This window comes from Struthio camelus, chromosome 3 (assembly GCF_040807025.1).
Source record: "Struthio camelus isolate bStrCam1 chromosome 3, bStrCam1.hap1, whole genome shotgun sequence".
Lineage (NCBI taxonomy): Eukaryota > Metazoa > Chordata > Aves > Struthioniformes > Struthionidae > Struthio > Struthio camelus.
This window is the reverse complement of record NC_090944.1, coordinates 74,260,294-74,279,511: the sequence shown is the minus strand read 5'-3', so window position 1 is coordinate 74,279,511 and position 19,218 is coordinate 74,260,294. Positions and strand designations below refer to the sequence as shown.

General features: G+C 40.6%; 1 long non-coding RNA gene across 7 annotated transcripts in view; it reads right to left on the bottom strand.

Moving 5' to 3' along the window:
- LOC104153148 (uncharacterized) overlaps positions 1-19,218 on the bottom strand; it is a 47,322-nt gene that overhangs the window by 26,513 nt on the left and 1,591 nt on the right. For 6 of the 7 annotated variants that reach the window (XR_011140226.1, XR_011140225.1, XR_011140228.1 and 3 more), the window contains exons 2-3: positions 17,859-17,923; positions 1,289-1,315 (exon numbers count right to left, since the gene is read on the bottom strand). This is a non-coding gene — a long non-coding RNA (uncharacterized lncRNA). The remainder of the gene's footprint in view (positions 1-1,288; positions 1,316-17,858; positions 17,924-19,218) is intronic. The other variant, XR_011140231.1, reaches the window with a different exon arrangement.

The following is a 19,218-nucleotide window of genomic DNA, read 5'->3' as shown; positions in this document are numbered from 1 at the left end:
GTAATAAATGAATGCTGAATTTGAATATAGGCCTTCCTTTGCAATAAAGATAATGACAGAGTTCATATGACAGCCAACAGGTTTGGCATTTAAAGGCCAGCCCAAATCGTAAGTGCCAGGTCCTTTTAAGAGAAAATATCCATTCTGACATGCTGCATTTAAACAGAGACGTAAAATTATAGAAGCTCTGGCTTAGCAACAGAAATGACACACTGCTTTATGAGTCCATCCTGAATGATTACAGTCATGTCCTTTTTCTGCTACATGGAAGAAAATACTAAACAAGCAGTTAAAATGTTTTCAGTGAACAAAAAAGTGTGTACCCTACCTTTGCAGAAAATGCCCACTTTTTTACCCTTATGGTCAGCAAAAATGTGGATTCTCAAGCTATAGCTTGAGATGTTTTAATCACTGTAGTATGCTAACATTTTAACCACTGTCGTAATTAAAAGCAGATTCCTATCAATGGCACTCTTACGTGGAAAGAGGTGAACTGGATAATGCAGTAGCAGTTTTGACTCTACTAAACTTCATATTGAAGTGAATTTGGTTTTTTTATTCAGTGCTATCTAGGACAGTACGTGGTTCCTCAGGCACAGAAAAGCATAGAGCTACAGAAGACCTATGACTACTTCTCTAAGAAACTTGCAGTCTACAGAAATGAGCAGGCAATTCCTGCTCAGCTTACTGAGGAAATGTTCTCTGGAAGTGAACATGTGCACACTCTGAAACCACTTATTTTCCTGCTTCCTTTCTCTAAAGTAGGCCCATTCAGAATAATTTGTTACTCATGGTACATGCAGAAATGGTATGTGCTGTTAAGCTGTCAAGGCAGAATATCAGAGTTGCATATCTGAACCTCTCTAGGCACCTGACTGTCTTCATAGGTGAAAAAGCTGCTCCTCTGCAACTTTTGCCTAGAAATAGGTGACTAAAACTCCACTAATATAATATGATTTTTTTCCACTCTATCCTACAATTATTTTAAGTCAATGATGTAATTCAAGCATTAATTTAAAAGAAGAAATAAAATATGGCAATGTAACTTAATGCAAACAATTTTTTTCTGGCAATCTGATATGAAAAAATATCACAGCAATATTATTACCTACAGTAAAATGAGTAATTTTTCTGTGGCTGTTGGCATGTGACAGTTGTTTCACATCCCCGCCACTGTCTAGTGCATAATTCTTCTTTCTGTACTGATATAAATATCAGTTGTCAGGACAAATACAGATGCAAATAACAATTAACTTGAAGTTTCCTCACAAGAATAAAGAAACCTTACCTGTAAAACAGTACATGCAAGGTATACCTGTAGTGAAAGGGTTAAAATCTGTATTAGTTTAATATAATTAATCATACTGAGCCAGAGAAAGAAAAGTTGAAAAAAGTTATTCCACAGCCCAGCAATTATGCCTCTCACATAGTATCCTGCTCCCTACATTAATAATTATTTGAGTACGTGCTATTACTGCAGAGACTAGATAGCGAAAGCCACCCCAGACTGCACACGGCTCCATGATAAACAGCCTCTAGAGAGGCAGGAAGCCTAAATTCAATTCTCTGCTCTATAAAAGTCACTTGTTACATGCTGGAGGAGTGCTCTTGACCAGCGACCAAGCTACCTCCAGCTGCGGGAGCCCAGCAGCAACCAGGGCAGCCCACCCAGCACATACCGTGGTGCCAGTAATCTGATTTCATGGACACCATCTTTAGCAGGCAGCCACTAGCAGCTCTTCACAAGCTGTGCTCAAGGCTGCAGCCTCAGGGAAGCAGCAGCATTTCTCCCATATTCCTGCTAAAAGGCAGGGATGAGACGGAGGCCTTCCAATGCCACCTTTCCCTTTCAGCACCTTGCTGCAGGGGCTCCCTCCAGGCTCTCCAGCAGGCCAGGAAGGCAAGCGGAGGATGAGAAAACAGCATTCATGGAGCAGAAATTGGCCAGAACATAACAGTCCAAGAGAGGTAAGACAGGGAAAAAATCCAATGTGGGAGTATGGGAGTAAGAAAGAGAAGGTAAGAGCAATGAGACTCCTTCCCAACAGCTGGATACTTCACCTGAGATTGTGCACTGTACTAGGCATGATGCCTAGAAATTAAATATTGCAATGCTGAATGTGGCAATGCTGAATGTTGCAACGTGTGAATCCTGTTTGTCACCCTACCCCTTGGAGCCCTGGCCAAAGTGCAAAAGATCTTTTTAGATAAAGGCTTACAAAATCCTTGTGCTTGGTAAGTCCAACTGACTAGCAAGCATGTATAGGCAGCAGGCAGCAGGAGGCTAAGTGTGCCCAGAAAAGACAAAGAAAACCACTTTGTCTTAAGCACTAAATTAGATCACACAAGAATAAGATTATCTTATGATTTGCAAGACAGAAACACATAAGTGTTAGTTTGAAAAACATCTCACTTGAATGCTTGAAAATGAGCACTTGCTTTGAAAACTCTACAAACATTTCACATCTGACTATTAGATACCATATCAACAATCTTTGCAAAGAAACCTCAAAAGGCCGCTTATCTTTCATCGTGAAATTCTGCATCTACTCAGAAGAGGGAGCACAGTGGACATCCCCAGCTGCCTTACTAAGTATAGACCTCAAGGAGTGAGAACGTGACAGTCTTCTGGTTTCTTGACAGTAACAGCTTGTCCATGTGAGAAAGTTTCACTGGGTGACCTGTGAATTTTAAACCAGTCTAGCTCCTTCATATAGCTAGGCATGCACTCCGACTTTTTTCAGTTTAATTTATGTGACTCACTTAAATCCCTAACCCCTCCCCTGCTACACTGAAATTATCAGGTCTACGAGGCAGACCTAGAGGCTGAAAATCTGATTTCCCAGGGGTGAAATATTAACGTTATGGGTAACATATGCCTGTGACAGAGGATAACCAGTAGAAATTCGATGCTTATGATGTTTACACTCATTTAAATAATTTGATTTAACACTCTTAGTGGAACTGAAAAAACTTTTCCATGTCAGCAAAACTGGACCAAAGGATATGACTTGCCTGTAGCCCAGACATAGTACTTATTACGTAAGTTTTCTTGAGGTGAGATTTGTCAAGTGAGGTCAGGTGATAGTAAATCTGTTGTTTGATGATAACAAAGCCCAGTTGGTAAGACAACAATAATAAAACATTGGGAAGGTGGGGTTAGACATTAATAAACTAATTTTTAAAAGAGAAACCTGTGCCTACTGCATGCCCACTGTTTTATTACACAATTTTCTGAAAACATGCACAACATAGGCACGCAAGTGGCTGACTAGATACTCATTGAGCTCTGGAGTATGCAGTAAGTCAGCTTTCCCATTGGGGAAATGTGGCAATACTGGCATGATACCAAAGCACATATGCTTTCATCCATGGATTTCAAGCCTTCATCCTTGGTTGTTAGGCCAGTAGCAGTAGTCCAGTCAGTCTCCAACTTTGATCATTCTGTAAATTCCCTGCTTTGCTATGTGATTTGCTGGAAAGAGGTGTCACCACAGCTGGCAACAAGTTAATACCTGTACTTAGTTCCTATAAAGTCAGCCTGTCATGGCTATCATCTGTTGTGCTATTGCTGCCTGTTGGCAATACACAGTAAGAAAGGGGGAAGTACAAACAGTATGGAAACAACGAGATTTCTATGAGACTGTGAATGTGAGGTGTAAGGCAGCTCAAACTGACACGCGACCTTGATTGTTATTTGAAAAATCATCTCAGCATCAGTCATGCAGGAAAACTCCCAGGTATTCTCATATGTCTTAGTGTGATTCAGGGTGCTGGCAGGAGAATTCAACAGGACTGTAATTTCTCTAAGCAGGCAGATGGCAAGATGACACACAAAGAATTGTAATAATCAATGTAGGGTGTTGCTCAGACATGAGTTAAAGCTTCCAGACCATAAAGTCTAGGATTTTATGGAGATATACTACTTTACGGACACATGCTTTTAGTGTGGGCTCATCAAAATTACCAGAAACGAAGATCATGCTTAGCTGTTGGTTCCTTTGGGGCTGATCTGATTATGTGGCACCTATCTAGCTTTGCCTACATCTAGCTAATTTTCTCTTCTGGCAAATCCTGTCAACTGAGTCCTCTGACATATGTTTTCAAGGGTTCAAACATATCCTGCAATGTAAGTTCAAATCAAATAAAGTTGAAGTTCTGCCTTGGAGCAGCCTCTTTCAGACCTAACATCACACAGAAGACTGGAAGTTTCATTTAATTCCAACCTGTCAGTCAATTTTAGCAGGAAGAATAATGATGCATTTAAACAGAAAACATAGGGCAATAGCAACATACAAGCCTTCAAGCATAAGCTGTACAGAGCATAAGTCACTGACACAGTCCTGGGCTCAGATAATGTAGAATCAGAACTAATCAAGACACATAAGGAAGTCAAGGGAAAGAAGAAAACAGGAACATTTCATTAGCCTTCTTATGAGGTTGCTTTTTCAATATTCTTGTGTTAGAAGTGTAAAGTTTATAAGGTACAAACAGTTTCAGGCTCGGTAACATAGCAAAACAGCCTGAAAAGATGAGACAGTTCACCTGTGGGAAGAGATCTGGCTTTGCAATAACAGGGCTCACTCTGAAACACACATCTGGGGCAAGATGTAGTTACTTAAACCAGAGCAGCAAGTACCATTTTATGTGCTGAGGGTATCCTGCCTGGCCTCCAGCCGCCACTGCAAAAGAGGCCTCGGGACTCCCTAGGACATTTGTCATATCTGCCTGTTCTTTCAGATGTCCTGGATACTCAAGGGAATTGGAAAGAGTTACAAACATAGGCAACCTCACCCTGCTTCTGTTGGCTAGTCAGCTCAATTGCTCTGTAGACTCCCCGGACTAGATCTCCATTGTCTGCAATAGCAGTTCTAGCACCCAGCGCACAGACAGTTGCATGTTGACCTCGTGCCAATCCTGAGCGGATGACATCCGCAGCAATCAGCACTAAGAGATGCTTGTCAGCAATCTAAGAAAAGGAACAAAAGTCCCAAAGGCAAAGTGACCCAGAGTGTTGTCTTGCTGGTGATAATAGACACCAATACTGGTGGAGCAGCTCTGGGAGTAGCTGCTGCCGCTGTATTGCCTGTCCCTTTGAGGAATAAAATGAAGACTTTAACATCAGCCCAACAGTTACTGGAGGTTGAGGGCACCTACTGGCATCTCAGTGCTGACTACCTCTGAATAGCACGCTACAGACATTGAGGCTAAATGAAAATTCTAGATAGCCACCTTTGGGAGCGTTGCCTTTAATCTCTCATCTGTTCTCTAGCTGCGCAGTGATATTAGCAAAACACATGGCCACCTTTGTGACGGGCTTTGAGGGCTTGCCATGGAGAGGATTGGTAGTTATTGTTTGTATTGTACAGGCAAAGGGGGCAGGAAGAATTGTGGAAGGTCTCATGCGCACACAGACCAGCAAAATCATTTCTGCTCCAGAGAGCTTATAATATGGATAGAAGTATAAAATATAGCCACAATGCAATATAACATTGAAGTATCTATATTCTCTTAGATCTTGATGCAAGATTTCACAGAACAAAAACTAGACCACCTGTAGTTCAGTAGTGATGTCTATCTATATCTATAACAAGACTTAGGTCATAGGTTCACATATGGTCATAAGAATTATCAAACATCCTGAGGTCAAATAACTCTTCTCAAAATGCTCAGCTTGCCTGCTAAGATATTTACTGTAAGTATAGATGCTTACATGTAGCTACAGTCACATGCTTTATAGCAAGGAGAAGATCCAAAATGAAGCATATTGTGACCTTCCACATCCTTCCAGGATTATGTATTGACACCAAAAAAAGACAAAAAAAATCCTTTATTCTGGTAAAATGCATGGCTATGAAAAACTCTACTGATTTCACAATGCAGGAAAAATCACTTTATCTCTGATCCACGTACCTTGCTGTTAAGCAGTTCATATCCTCACAAAGAATATGATTTCTGAAGACAGCATGATATGACACCTTCCTTCATCTCTATTGTAGTATTCAGCATTGCTTCCTTTGCCTGAAGCTCATGCCCGTGTTCAAATACACTAAAGAGATGCCAACACTGCAGTCAAAAATGACTGCAGTCTCTGCCTGGGTGCTTAGGTCTCCACTCTTACACTAATGTCAAACTAGCTAATTTGGATGCAGCTAGCAGGGTATCCATGAAAATGCCCCAAACCTACCAATGTGAGTATTGCAGCCTGTACAGAGCTCCACATTCCCATAGCTACACTGCTAGAGGTATCTCATCCACCTTGGATAATGGTCTTGATGCCACCACAGGACGGCATTGCCCTGGTCGTGGTGAGTGCACAGTCTTGGCAGTGTGGCACAGAGTAAAGCACTGCACTGAGGACATACATATGTTATGCCCTTGAGTATGTCCCTGAGGCCTGTGTACTTTATATTTCTGTCCTACCATGGCTGCAGTGCCACTCAGCCTTACAGACAATCAGCTCTCATGACTCTGGTCAACAAAATCTTTCCCCCTCCCTGCATAAACTCAGTCATGTATGGAGATTTTCTCCTTCCCTGCAGTAGCCATGGTAGGCCAGTGCACAAGCAGGATACCAGACTTAAAAGGTTAATGGTCTATCCGTTATGCTAAATCCTATGCAGCAGCACTAATTCTTCCCATTAAATCATCCTTTTCCCAAGAGCTTGAGACAATACCAGAGACATGGAAGGCTAGTTGATTTATTGCTTTCATGCAAAAGGTCAGACTAAGGAAGACCAACTGCTGGAGTTTGATGCCCAGTAAACTTAGGATCTGACTCCTCATTGGTTAGTTTGTCTTCAAAACGTGCTTTGGTGCTGAGAAACTACTACAAAAATGACACTCAGAGAATTCCAGTAAATTGTGCTTTAGTTATCTGTTAAGTTTCCCTAAAGCAAATGAAAAAATATGTTTTACTACCTTCCAGCATCACATATTCACTCTGAAATGAAAACTAAGACTTTCTGGCTTACCATATCAGCTACACCTATATCACATCTTCATTTGGGGGGAACTGATGAGAGTTGCAGAAGAAAACAGCCCCACAGCCAGATAGTAGCCAAGATTTCTGTTTCTGAGTCAGAATACTCAGAATGAACAGAAATATGTAGTAAACATTTTTCATTTGAAATACACAGGCATATCTCTCACTTTTCAGCTCAAGACTACAACTTAGGACTATTTAGGACACCCAAACATAAATATACACACAAAAGCACAAAAATCTGCTCATATATGATATATTTGTCTAATATAAATATGTATGTGTGTAATATAGATATGTATTTATTATATATAAACACATATATTCTCTGTAACCTATGAAAGAAAAACACAAAAGACCCTAGGCCACCACTTCTGAGCTTCTCTCTGTAGGAGAGGTACCTTTTGACAGCAAGATAAATGAACCGGCAGCTGTGTTCATTCTCTAGCGCTCATGCTTGTTTAGTATCCTGATTAATGGTGAGTACTATACTTAGTCTAATTTATCTCTTGCAAGCCTTTATATGCTGTTCAGAACCCAATGTAAAGTTTATGTGCAGATGCACCCAAACAATAAAACAATTCCATATTGAAAATGACTATAGTTTCATTTCAAAGCGAGTCCCCGAGGACCTCATTGCTAGGGACGCAGTATCTCAGTTTGTTCGGATTCTAAGCTCATGTTACAGGTTCACTGGCAGCCCACGAGAGAGTTATAACACTGCAGTAAAAGAGGTGCAGAAGAAATCACGAGAAAATACTGACATCCAGTTGCTACATAGGTACGTTTTATAGCTCATTTGAACATTTTGGAGAGGGAAAGAAGCTGGGACACTGCTAGAGAACAAATAACCTTGTATACTAGAAGTCCACCCCAAGAAGACATATCTGAGCAAAGTAAAAGACTCTAACCTTTTTTCTAAGACTGTCTTTAATCTTCATGATGAGGAAGTGCATTAAGATTCCTTCCAGCTAGGAAAGCCGTTCTACCCTTCAAAAAAGTACACATGTAGGACATGTCATGGCATGAACCCTCAAAGGAGAAAGAAAATAATGGAGTCCGGCTGTGTCCTTATAAAAGATTTTTAGCTACATTTGCTCTTTCGAATGAAGAAATATTTCATGGGATGAAAGTAATTGATAAAATGGCACAATGGGCAATCATCAGAAGGCATTTCAACACCTCTTCATTAAGCAGTTTACTGCAAGCCTTTCAACTGAGAAAGAGCCCTGCGAGCAAACTCCACATGAACTGAACGCTAAGGAGAAGGAGAAGCTTAGAAATCTCCTATGGTGGCACAGTGGGTAACAGGAAAAAGCCATTTCATTAGAAAGCCACAAAGATATAGTTAGGCAGATGTGAAATCAATAATGTTCACTGGCTTTCAGTAAGTCCGGTAGAAATAAGGAATAACTCTCAAACTGATGTAAAGGCTCTGAAGAGCAGGAAGTTTATTAGTCAAAGGATCCTTTATGCAGGAAAGCAAAAATGAAATAAAGAAATGAAAAGATCATTCTTCACATAACAACCCAGAAGACAGGTTTGAAATTGAGCAAATAAGAGAAACTAATGTAGACTACAAATCCATTTTCTATGTTTAGATAATTCTTGCCTCACTGTGAGATGATCGTTGCCACTTATTCAGCAGGAGACTACAGAGGCCTGCAAAGGGCTTGCATATGTCCGTCAATTGGCATTAGTTTTGAGACTAATCTTACGCAGAGTTGCACTTTCAGCTGTGACTGCGTATTTCTTTTTTGGCTGGTATTTCACTTTGAATGTAAGCTGATCTTTCACTACACCTTATGTGTACAACTTTACTAAATCATACTAGTGTAGGGCAATGAATATGGATATTCTTCCATTCTTTTTTAATTAGAGCTAGTATAATACGCAAACACAAAGAATCAAATGTGTGTTCAAATTCTTTGAGATTTTTATGGTAAATATAAATGTAGTAGCCGTTTTTTTTAAAGCTAAGCTGCTCTACTGTGTTCTAACTGACATTGACACTGATAATTGTAACACAGAAGTTGTAGTTTCCGCCAGGGAGGGAAGTGCTGACAATTTAAAAATCAGATTCAGTAGAATTTATAATGACTCAAGCGTTCATGCAATCAAGTGTTTGTGTGGTCATGTAATCTTCTTTACCACTGAATGGAAATAGAGTAGCAATAATGCTAGTTTCCTTCTGAAGTTAATAATCTGTGTAACAGATAATGCTTTCAAAATTATATCACTGCGACTCCTTCATAGGCTGTTCCTTTTTTCAGTTTCTTATTGCAACATAATACTTCTAAAAACTTGTTATCAGGATTTAACAGACTGATACTGGAGTTAAGCAGAGGAGATGAAATCAACAGGAACATTATTCAGCTAGAAGCTTTGAGATTTGCTCATTTTCTGAGCAACTGTAACGGAATAAGAATGTCTGTTTACCTTATTTTTATTATTATTGTAACTGCAAAATCATCCTCTAGCCCCTGGAAAATAAGGCTGTGATTCATATGCCTCATCAATAGTCTCATTAAACTCTTGAAATGTTAAACTTCTCCGTATGCATACATTCAATCATGCTTCTGCCATTGCGAGCTTTAAAATCACATTCCACTTTCACAGGTTTCAAGGGAGTTGGTTGCAATAACTATCATAACTTGCATGCAATAACTACTATTGCATGCAGCTGAATAGAGACTACTAACTAATCTATTAATTTATCCTAATTCCCTTGTTTGTCCATGGTAGGATGCCTATGATCTTTGCCAATAATTTTGCAATTAGGCAGTTGTCTTCAGAAAATAGTGTCTCATGCCCTGTACCTAAGAAACAGAGTCATGGATGTGATTAACCTGAGATATCCAGCTGCAGGGATCACAAGAGATTTCATCAGATGAAAGACAGCAAATCATTTCCTTAAAATGGATCCAAAGCATTACCAGAATGATGAAGGTAAAGCCTTACTGGAGCTGGGGAGTTTAATAGTGAGGGAAAATAATCACAAAAGAAAAAAACAAGGAATTATTTAAGTACACATGATCCAGCCAATACACCTTGGACCACTTGGACAGTAACTTCAGAAAGTCTGCACAGTGTGAGAGGCAGCCAACAGGGTCCTTAGCTTCATATGGACACAGTACTGGACATAGTACTCCAGGTCAGCCCTGGTGAGGCCTCACCTGGAATACTGTGTCCAGTTCTGGGCTCCCCAGTACAAGAGACACATGGTGCTACTGGAGAGAGTCCAGCGGAGGGCTACAAGGATGATGAGGGGACTGGAGCATCTCTCCTGGAGGAAAGGCTGAGGGAGCTGGGCCTGTTCAGCCTGGAGAAGAGAGGACTGAGAGGGAATCTGACCAATGTGCATAAGTATCTGAAGGGAAGGTGTCAAGAGGATGGGGTCAGACTCTTCTCCGTGGTACCCAGCAATAGGATGAGAGGCAATAGGCACAAACACACGCAGGAAGTTCCATCCACACATGAGGAAAAACCTCTTTCCTATGAGGGTGACAGAGCACTGGCACAGGTTGCCCAGAGAGGTTGTGGAGTCTCCTTCGCTGGAGATATTCAAAAGCCATCTGGAGGACACAATCCTGTGTAATACGCTCTAGGTGACCCTGCTTGAGCAGGGGGGTTGGCCTAGATGGTCTCCAGAGATCCCTTCCAACCTCAACCATTCTGTGATTCTGTGTGATTCTGTGATAACATGTTTTGCAGGAATGAGCAAAAAATATGGTGCTACTACCTTTCTTTTTATGTCCTCCAGATTCCGCTGTGACACCTCAGAATCTCTCAGATTCCCCTTTGCTGAAGCAACGCAGGAAACCCTCCTCCTGATAACCCAGTTCCAGCCAAAGACAGTGCTTCAACCTCCTTTTTACCTTTTCTTTGTATCGCAGTTCCAATGAATGACCTATCCCACTTCCTCTGCACATGTTCATTAGTGTTTACCATCTTAGTACTTGGGAAGAGCATTTTTTCGAGTAACAATACAAACAGAAGCAGTATTAACCTTCGTCCCTGCTGTGCACTGGGTAGATGCCAGTTCTTTCTAGATCTTGGCAAGAAAGAATGCTCACTCTAATCTTTAAGTATAATACGATGCTTAATCAGAATATTCAAAGATAGGAGTGGAATAAAAGATTAACAACTAAATCTTATGCCCCTTCTGATGCTGGCCACTCCAAGATGATGTGATATCAGACCAACCTCTCAATTAGGATACAGCATGCTGCGCAGATCCTGCCTGTGGTGAGGTTCACCAGCATTTTGGTCTTTAGAGCTCTTATAGGATTTTCTTTAAAAAAAGCAATTCTATTCATCATTCCTACTGTCAAGCAAACGGATGTTCACATGAGAACATGCTACTGTTTGTGTGACTAGGGAACTGATCCATCTGGAAAAAAACCCATAAAAACATAAAAATAAATAGTTCCCATCTGACTACATAGCACAGAACAGTATGGGCATGGGCAGGAGCTGCTTATGCCAATTTCAGCCTTGAGAGTTAATCAAGAGTTGAGCAGGAATCCGAGGAATTGGAGTTAGGCACCTGGATTCAGCCTACAATCACTTCTTGAATGTTTATGCTCCATACCAAATCTAGCTGTGGAAAATGATATTTCACTACAGGTCAATGGGTCGCAGGATCCTGAGAATCACTTTGAACGAGTGGGAGGGCATTCAATGAAATTTGTGGATATTTCAAGGACTGCTTAGATCAAACTTGGGAGCCTGGGCTCAGACAGACAGGTAAAGAAGGACAAGGATACCTGATATGGAACTGAGAGATCATCTAAAACCAGTGTCTGATTCAGTGTTCATCCACATATAGGGAGCTCCTAAACACAGCAGCTGGGAATCAACTAGAAGACCTGTTCCACTAGATGCAGAACCCTCCATTCCTTTTTTATAGCTCTAGGTCCCAGTCTTTAGCCTAATCTTTCTGGCTGCAGTTTTTTCCTTAGCCATCACCCTGAGTCCTATAATCCATTTTCGTATCTTTTTCTCCCAAATGGCAGCTGTCAATTATCCTACTGCATAGCAGTCTAATTGTTGCCCTTAGGTTCTGGAACACTTTCACCCCACTTTTTCTGCAAGGTTGCTACCCATCACTTGATGTGCAAAGAAGAAAAAGACCTTTCACAGCTGGGTCTCTGGGGTTAATACCTTGGGATAGTTCTAACCACAGCTGTCCATGGGCCAGCCCAATCTCCCATCTGGCAACCAAGCAGCAGTGTAAATTCGGGAAAACAATTCAGGAAAGCCCAGCCTGACCTTCACAGAAGCATGAGGCATTTGAAGTTGGCCAGGTATAGCTCTGCCTTTGATGACAGGTAACACCTAAGCGACCATTTCTGATCCAAGATTATTGGGAATGCATGCTTAGGAGGAGCCCAAACAACAAAGTGTGTTCAAACCACGCCAAACTTGGGGAGCTGGACCATGCCAAAGTAGGAGGTTGAACTTGACCCTTTTAACCAATATTTCAGATTCTGTGACACTCTGTGTAGAATTCAATTAAAAATGGAAATAGTGGAAATAACTACCTTTACCACCTGGCCCTGGAATGAGAGCATCCTCTTAAGAAATAGGGGATTTAAACTCCTACATGCTCACCCTCCAGTGTCCTTTACACTGCCAGGCAGTACCGTGGCCAGGACTGTTCGCACAGCTGCCAGAGGCTCTCAGCAGAATGCATTTGTTTCAATGAGCTCAATATTTATTGACTATGTCCCTGGAGGGTCTGGCCTCACTGTACCTGCACCCTGGAAATGCTGAGTTCACCTCTAGCACTGAGAGAGGACAAACTCGCTGCATGTGCGGTGCAGAGGCACTCGGCAACCACAGCAAGCCTAACAGCCCACTTCCTAGGCCCCTTTCCAGCAGGGGACTCCAGAGCCAGGCACCATGGATCCATGCCCCAAGACGGGCCTGCTAACCATCAGGCTAGAAAGTATTCAGAGTACAATAAAAAAGCTGAGCCTCGTACAGGCAGGCAGAGTGCAAGCTAGAGAGGGTGTGATCCCCCTCTACTGCTTTGGGCCTTCACCTGGAAGGGGACAGACCTGTGGGTTTGGTCTGGCCTTTTGGGGTTGTTTCTTCTTTTTAATCCTATGATTTTCCTAACACCAGGGCTTCCACTCCCAGCAGTATGCTGTAGCCGTAAGATTTTAGAGTCATGGTGTTATCCTCATCTACCACAATCTGGACACATTAACCTTACAGAATTTACTGCACAGCAGTTCAGCTTCAACAGGCAACGCTTCTGGCTGTCCATCCTTTAGCCTGGAGATCAGGACATGTTCTTAGATTGCAGGAATTAGGGACTTAACCCTGCAAGTGCTTGTAAACCACAAATATCCCATTTCTATGGTGTGTGCTTCTAAGAAGAGGAGGATCTAGCTGTTGAGGTAACAGTTTCAGACCCACTCCTCTCCTTGCCCCAGCACTTAGGCTGTTGTCAGTCTCAGCTGGGGCACTTAGCTCCCTGCCATTTACTTTGAGAGGACAGAAGCACCCAGGGGCACTCCACCTTCCTGAACTGCTCTCTTTGGTACTGCAACCCTGAACACTACAATGCCAAAGATCTTCTGCCTCTATTGAATCTTAGGCACCCTCAAACTTTAACCACTAACGAGCAAACCCCACTGACTCAAAGTCATGGCATCTCCTGCGTCAAACAGCATCATCCAGCTCCTTTTTAATTCCAATAGCTGTATTTCAGGCGGCTGCAGTAACTCATCAGGAGTTGTTGCCTTCAAGAAGCAGCCCATAGGAAGTACCATGCCATCTCAGCAGTGCCGTGTTCCTGCTCCACTTGGAACCACTTTTTCCCACCCTTGGGACAAAATCCAGCCCTCAGGCAGCTCTCCAGTGTTCTCCTTGCCTCACAAAACTCTGCTATAGGGAGAATGTATCTCTCTCTCAGGCGTTCAATAAGAGAAATCATTCATTATTTACATGGTATTATGCCTTCTCCATTCATTTGAATGACTGTTTCAACAGTATCTTATGATTTATTAAGCATTTGACATGGTTTTTTTTCTTTGCTACATTATTTTAACACATCAATATCACTTTGAGTAGGATGGCTTTCACTCTGTTCCCAAGGGGATATAACAGATCAATAGAACATCTGTGTGGATCACCTTACAGTGAAACCTTTAAATGTGTGGATTCTTTATTCTCACTCTCTTTAATATGCCTATTTTTTGCACACAAAATTCCTAGATGAAGATGCTGGCTGGGCTAACTAGGTCAATTAACTGGGCCTCACTTTGAAAGGTGATCCCCCACAGCAAGTACACGTTAAGTACAATCCCAGATGTGTCAGGTCTACCTATGTGACACTCATTCAATCCACACATATGCAGTAAACCCTGTACTGCGTGTAGTGGGTCCAATCTTATTCCACATATGACAAAGAGTTCTGACAATATAAGCTACCCACATTCAAGGTTTCATAGATTCTTAAGATATGTCTGAATCTGGGCATCTATTTTAATAATTATGCATGGCTTTCCGGCCACCTGAGCAAGGGCACTGATCACAACATGATTTTCTGAAGTGAATTAGAGGCCTTAATTTTAGGAAGACACCTAAAATAGGTGTTATTTTCAAAATATGAAAACTTGATTAGGTGATTGAAAATCAGAGTTTTTAAAGCTGGGGCACATTGGACATCCAAATATGGCAGCACCTCAAACAATTCACCTTAAAAAAACTGCAGCTGCTCAGAATTCATTTGTGGACATAGAATAAGCCACAAATACAGATGTCTGGCCTAAACAAAGCTAAAAATATACCATTCTTCCACTTCTAAGGCTAGGAATGATACATACAGCAAAAAAGTACCTAGGAGAGAGAAGGATCACCAAAACATCTATCTTTAGTTTGGAGGCCTGGTGCCAGGACGCAGAGGGCAGGTTTTACTCTAAGGGCCCAGACAGAAATGTTTCCATTCCTCTCGCTTCAGATGATTACTACATTCATTTTTATTCTACAGGGCTGTATCTTACGGTTATAAATGTTTCTACTAAACAAGTTCAGAAGTCTGTTTTGCAGGACAGGCATATTTCTTAGTGTACCATGATCCTGGTCTTCTGAGAGTTCACGAGTCCAGGACCTCTTGGTTTGCATGCTAGATCCTTCCCCCTCCATACAGCAGGACTTCTCTTGCCTAGAACGCAGCTATATGTTTGGGCCCACAAACTGAGGACCACTACTGTCTCACCATACAGCTTAATTATACAATAAATTAATAGAGGAGGATAAAAGAAAAAAAATAGCTCGATTAGCTCAGTGAGACCTACACATACAAATGACATCACATATCACTATTTTTCTCCGTCACCTTTCCAAGAGACAGCAAAATGATATGCAATTCATTGTCAGTTCATTCAGGCTGCTCCGCACCCAGGGCGTGCAACCTTCTGGTGTTCTGAGGGATGTTTTTTGAATACAGGATAAATTAGGTCTCTCTAGGAAGGATATCAGTTGCTCTCTTCCTGAAGGAGGCATTAATCATTTATTTCCATTAGCAGAGGGTCTTAACGTAGAGGTACACTGCACATTACACATTGTTGGGCTCAAACATTTCTCAGAGCTTTTTTTGTGCTTCACTGAGTGTGCTGGGTCCAGTTTAGTGCTGTTATGATTGTTACTTCTCTGTCTAGGCTAGAATTTTCTGTCTCAGTGAACTCACCTTGGATTTGGTTTTACAAAACAGGATGAGTGCTCTTTGCTGTGGTCAGCACTTGGGCCTGCTGTTTGGACTATGCAAATCTGGATTTGTAAATACACTGTTCAAAATAGCTCTGCAGCTGTGACTTTGGAAGATAGAGGGAACATTTTCACTTCCTTTATTGCAATGGTTTAACTTTATGTTATAACACCACTTTTTCTCCTTTCACCTAAAGGAGTCCATACGCAGAGCATCCACCCATCTGTTGGGTCTTGGATATTAGAATTTTTCCCTCAGTCCTGCTTGCATTTATTAGCAACAGCCTGTAAGAGGGTAGGAGGTAGAGCATTTTCAGGATGGAGCTCTCAAACGGTCTACAGTTTAATGATCTTCAGGGTTTAGAATATGAACTAATCTTGTTCACTGAAGCTTGTGCTGTAGAGAGTGCTCTTGTAAAGGTGTATTTCTGATCACAGCTGCCTATAAGATAATCGTATTTGATTGATGTTCATGTATTTGTGAGTTTATTACGATTACTTGTTTTGTTTAGTCAATTAATGTACAAGGAGCAGAGGAAGATGCAATAAGCAGTTTTTAAATTGTTTCAGTTCAATGGGAGCAACAGCGGGCCTTTCTGAAATTTTCCTTTTTCTGAAGTTCTGAAAAAGAACACTTTGTAAAAGAGATCTACTGATCTCCTGCCGAAGTTCTTAGGGAAATATTCTTAGGGAAACATAAACATTTGACCCCTTTCTTCAACCTACAATTGCAAAAGGCTGCACTACTTTTTGTATACCTTGGAAATCATGAACTTCATCTCCTTTCTAGTAAATGACAAAAATACATCAGGAAACAAGATGATAAAGAAGCTCTTTCACAAGAGGTACTTTATGGGGGAGGATGAATAAAAGTTGTTACATTTACTCTAATAGCATGTGAGGAATGGCCTATAAACTCTGTCCAGAAGAACATGAGTCATCAGTCAAAACTCTCTTCACTAACTCTGAGAACAATTTTATTTTGCCCTCTTCAGCTTTCTCTTTGAAAGCTCTGATGTATTCATACATCAGGGAAGAAAAAAAGGCTTTTTAATCTGTTGTTGCCTAAGCATGTATTTCTTTTATTGTCAAAACATGACAGAATTTCATAATCAGAAAGGATGAATCACAAACAAATGAGTTTTGTTTGTCTTCTCCTTAGGATATTTTCTTGCTACAATTTTTCAATAACAGTACGGATGGCAGAAAAGCTAGCACTGTCAGGAAGTGTTCCCAGTAATAGTGACAGTATCGGAGGCACTTATTTGCAGAGCGACAAATACCAGGGTCTGGCAAAATACATACTTTCCCATCTATCTTCTGCTGAAATGAACAGCAAGACCATCGATTGTGCCAGCAAAACCCCATGACTGAGTTTTAACCTGGCTGGCAGAATAGGGTTTCAGCAGCACAGAACTGATGAGTACGCAAAGGACATTGCAAACATAATGTATAGTTCCATGCAGTTCATCAGAACAAAAGCAACCCAATCTAACTCTAAAGGTGGCCTATTAACAGATATTAAACTAGCATAACATCCTAGTTCCAAGGCTTTCTTCAGGGACAGGAAATAAGAGAGAGTGTATATCTGTCATCCTTAAATGCCCACAATGACAAAATGTTAAAGATGGTAATGCCATCACCAGGCAATGACTGCCATTCCTCACTAGGACTATCCGGTGGCTGGCGTTTGCAATGTGCAAGGCATGTAGGTCTGTTCCTATAATGAGGACAAAAAACAAAACCAAAACTTTTTTTTAGTTCTACAGCTGGATTTCAAACTAAAAATCTGACAGCATCTTTTTAATATTTTCAAGCACTTCCTTAAGCACCCCTGAAAAAAATTATGCTGTTACTGTCCTACTGAATTACTACAGAAGAAAAATCTCTGGAAATGTTTTTTGAGTAACAGTGTAAGATTGCCCTTTCAACGTAAGTATTTAAAAATTAGGCCTGGCAGTTTGCCTGCATGTTAAATATTTGCTTTACAGGATCAGATTTGCAAAGCTAGCTTGGATGTTGGCCATATCGCTGAACTTTCCAATTCCTTCCTAATTTTCATGTTGTTCTTTCTTAACAGATGTGGCAATGTCTGATGCTATCTGCATTGAAATGAAATATTTTATTTACACTCCTAAGTTAAACTACTTACCGAGTTGACTGCAGGCTCGCATTTTCTGTGGGAATCTTTCTGTTTATTGGTGGGAGGAAAAACACCTGAAAAGTTTTCACATTAATCATTAATAAAACCCACACAGATTCAGTGAGGGTGTATTAGAAGCTTGATGTTAGAACTTTAAATAAAATCAAATTCTATTTTATCCAGATGGCTATTTTATTACTTGCAGATGATGAACATGATCTGTAATATCTATACAATGCGTCTACCTCACTTTTCGTCCATTAACACATGCAAAAACAGTCACCACCTAAGTGTAGTCAATATATTACCATCATCTGACACAAACATAACTCCAGATCCTGCATGCCTCACTCACGCAAATTTCCAATAGAAAGCAAGCAACTCTCCTAAGAAAAGAGCATAGAATTAAAGATAGGGTTAAAGTCAAAAGCCATCTATGCATACATGTCCGTTTAAAAAATAAATCTATGTTTTAGAAACATGAACAGTACTCAGAATGAGACAGAGATAGCTAAAAAGTACAACTATGACTTGATTTCATCTGAATCTCACACAATCAGGGAAATTAAAAAAAAAAAATCTGTGCAGTCCAACTCAAACTTAAGCATTCAAGATAACCCTCAGCCCTCTCGAGTTCAGCATCTCCTCTCTCCTGCTGGGCCCCAGGGGCTAAGGAGGTCAGGTGAAGAGGCAAAGAAACATGTCAGTCCTGCCAGCAAGCACCTTGAGGAGCAGGCTGCTCCTTAATCACTGTCCCACAGCACGTTATTGGGAAAAATTATAATCTTCTTCCCACATATGTCTAACAAAGGCAAGAACTAATCCTGATACCATCTCATAGTCCCAATAGTTACACAAATCAACATATCTAGGTTTGGGAGTTATTGCAAAATTATCAGGTACATAATCCTGAACAGACTTCTGACTCTTTCCATTGTTGAAATAACTTCACTTTTGGAATTATTCTTTTATAATAAGAAAAAATTACCCAACTAGCTTAGTCTTTTAGCTCCTGTAGATATAAGTTAAATTGTTTTCTTAACTACTCTCTTGTACAATCAATCTGGAGTGAATCTAGATTAGTTAGAGACTAATCCAAATTTGCTATGAGACTAATCCAAATTTGCTATGATGTAAATGAGAGAATCTGTTTCACTATAATTGTTTTGTCTATCATTAATTTTTTACATACATCCTCTATTTTAGAACAATGTGGGCTACAAAGGAAAAAGACCAAATTAAAATAGATATAAATCTGATTATAACTCTGGAACCTGAACATTGTCAGAATTGTGAGATGTAGAGTAAACATGAGCAAAACAGAACAGTATTTTATTTATAGGAAAATATAATAAAATATAATAACAAA